Here is a 2,549-nt window from a genome sequence, read left to right on the forward strand (position 1 = left end):
TATTAGTGTTAGTGTTTTTGGTTTTGTCACCACAATGTAAGAAAAATTTGCCTTCCCCTCACAAATGTCAAGGAAGAGTATGAGAAAGGACTTGATAGAGTAAGGAGTTGTGCAGAGTGTGCTGTTGAGGAATGGGAAGAAGTAGAGAGATGTAATGAAGGTCCAGGCATTGCAGGCTGGGCGAAGAATGTGGAGGGGAGCCGTGGCCTGGAACATTCGAGTGTGTGTGTGAGGCAGGGGTAAATACCATTTGATGCCTGTCCAGGGAAGAAGAGGCAGTTCAGCTAAGACTGGGAGGTATAGGGAGGAGTGTAGTAACAGAGTTACCACAGGTATGGCGTTCATCTTTGCTATAACTTGGAAGATACAGTATGATGATACCTAGGCAGAATGTCCTCCACAAACCCATAACTGTGTCACTCTCTAGCCCTTATCCTTCGATGGGGTGGTGAGTGCCACGCTCTGGCATCTTGCACACCTCTCTTTCCTTCCTTCCTCTAACTCATTTTTTCTTGATAACTTATAGATATGAGAAATATACATACCAGGTCTTCAAAGACAGCTTATAATGATTTTCATAGAACTTGCCAATGTGACCATGGATATGGTATCTTATACTGTGAGATGTCCAAATTATGAAATTTACATCACTTGATTATTTCATGGAGTTGAGGAATTTATAAAAGTCTATTAACTTGTGGTCATATACGAGCTATCTCTGAAACAACGACAGGAAAAATACAACAGAACTACCCATAAAAATAAGTACAGGTATCCTTATTTTTTGCAGTACTTTTTTGTGACGCAGTATACCACAAGGATACCTGAATTGCGTTGTGACTGAAATGGTCTGCAGGAGCACACATCAGTCTTCGTCAGGTTTTCTGACAATGATATTATGGCCCAGGATTAAGATCAGTGCCATTTCTCCTGAATCAGTTTCTCCTTACTCTCCTCTTTCAGGGGGCGTGAGAGGTGCCACTGCTGACAGAGGCAACGGAGGGGGCCAATCACTCGGCGGTGCTGCAGTTTGTGTTCCTGGGACTCTTCACCTCAGGGGACATCCAGATCTTTCTCTCCCTCTTTTCCTGTGTGTTCTATGTGGTGAGCCCAGTGGGAAACCTCCTCATTGTGCTAAGTGTGACCTCTGTCCCCGGTTTACAGTCCCCTACATACTACCTGCTGGCCAACCGACGTGATATTTTGCCGTTGCACAGCTCCCAAGATGATTTATGATGTTTTAAGATAATGCAAAACCATCTCTTTTGGGGGCTGTGTAGTTCAGATCTTCTTTATCCGTGCAGTTGGGGGCATTGAGATGGTGTTCTCATCACCATGGCCTCTGACAGATATGTTGCCATATTAAGCCTCTGCACTGCCTGACCATCATGACCCCCATGGAGGTGCATTTTATTTCTAGTCACTTCCTGGATCATTGGCCTTATTCATTCAGTGACTCAACGGGGTTTTGTTGTAGACTTGCCTTTCTGTGGGCCTAATGCATTAGACAGCTTTTTTTGTGACCTTCCTCGGTTCATCAAGCTTGCTTGTGGAGAGACAAACACATTGGGATTCATGGTTACTGCCAACAGTGGCTTTATTTCTGTGGCCTTCTGTTTACTTCTAATCATCTCTTACATCTTTGTTTTGGTGACTGTTCAGAAAATCTTCAGGCAGTATGTCCAAGGCTCTCTCCACTCTGTCAGCTCATGCACTGTGGTTGTTTTGTTCTTTGGGCCATTAATCTTGTTCTATGTGTGGCCATTTCCCACATCTCATCTGAAGAAATTCCTTGCCATCTTTGATGCAGTTATCACGATCCTTTTCTGAATCCGGTTACCTATACTTTTAGGAATAAAGATATGAAGGTGGCAATGAGGAGTCTATGCTCTCAGTTTGTAAGTTAATGTCTTTTAAACATGTGGAGGATTGAACTGTGATGTCATTCCCTGGACTCTGGTTATAGAAGAGACTTACAGGTCATGGATTTCTTATCTCACCAGGGGTCATACCTGTAGATGGTGGCAATGTTAATCAATCCCCTTTGAAAGGCAATATGTGGTTTATTGTTCATTTTTTAAAAAGTGTTTATTTATTTTGGGAGACAGTGCGCGTACAAGCTGGAGGAGGGGTGGAGAGAGAGAGAGAGAGAGAGAGAGAGAGAATCCCAGGCAGCCTGACATTGGGCTCAATTTCACAAACCTGCAAGATAATTACCTGAGCTGAGATCAAGAGTTGAACAGCTAACCAACTGAGCCACCAAGTCACCCCTGTATTGCTCATTTTCTATTTTTCCCATAGTAAACATACTATCTCAGTTTAAGGATAAATGTTAATTTTTCCTTCATGTTATGTTTCTTATTATACAGCTGACTGATTTTCTATATTTTCAGCTCCTTATCTGTCAGCCTTCCTCATTATTCTATTGCTAATCTGGATTTTTCAGGGCCCAGCAAGGAGATAATAACCATAGCAGTTATTATGAGAGAAAATGTTGGTATAAAGAATGGTTAACTAAATATAAAGCTGTTAACTAGCTATTTGAAAAA

General features: G+C 42.3%; 1 pseudogene; it reads left to right on the plus strand.

The window, feature by feature from the left end:
- The first annotated feature begins 598 nt into the window (after window positions 1–598).
- On the plus strand, window positions 599–2,102 carry LOC101091453 (annotated as a pseudogene).
- Window positions 2,103–2,549: the final 447 nt, after the last annotated feature.

Source organism: Felis catus, chromosome B3 (genome assembly GCF_018350175.1).
Source record: "Felis catus isolate Fca126 chromosome B3, F.catus_Fca126_mat1.0, whole genome shotgun sequence".
Lineage (NCBI taxonomy): Eukaryota > Metazoa > Chordata > Mammalia > Carnivora > Felidae > Felis > Felis catus.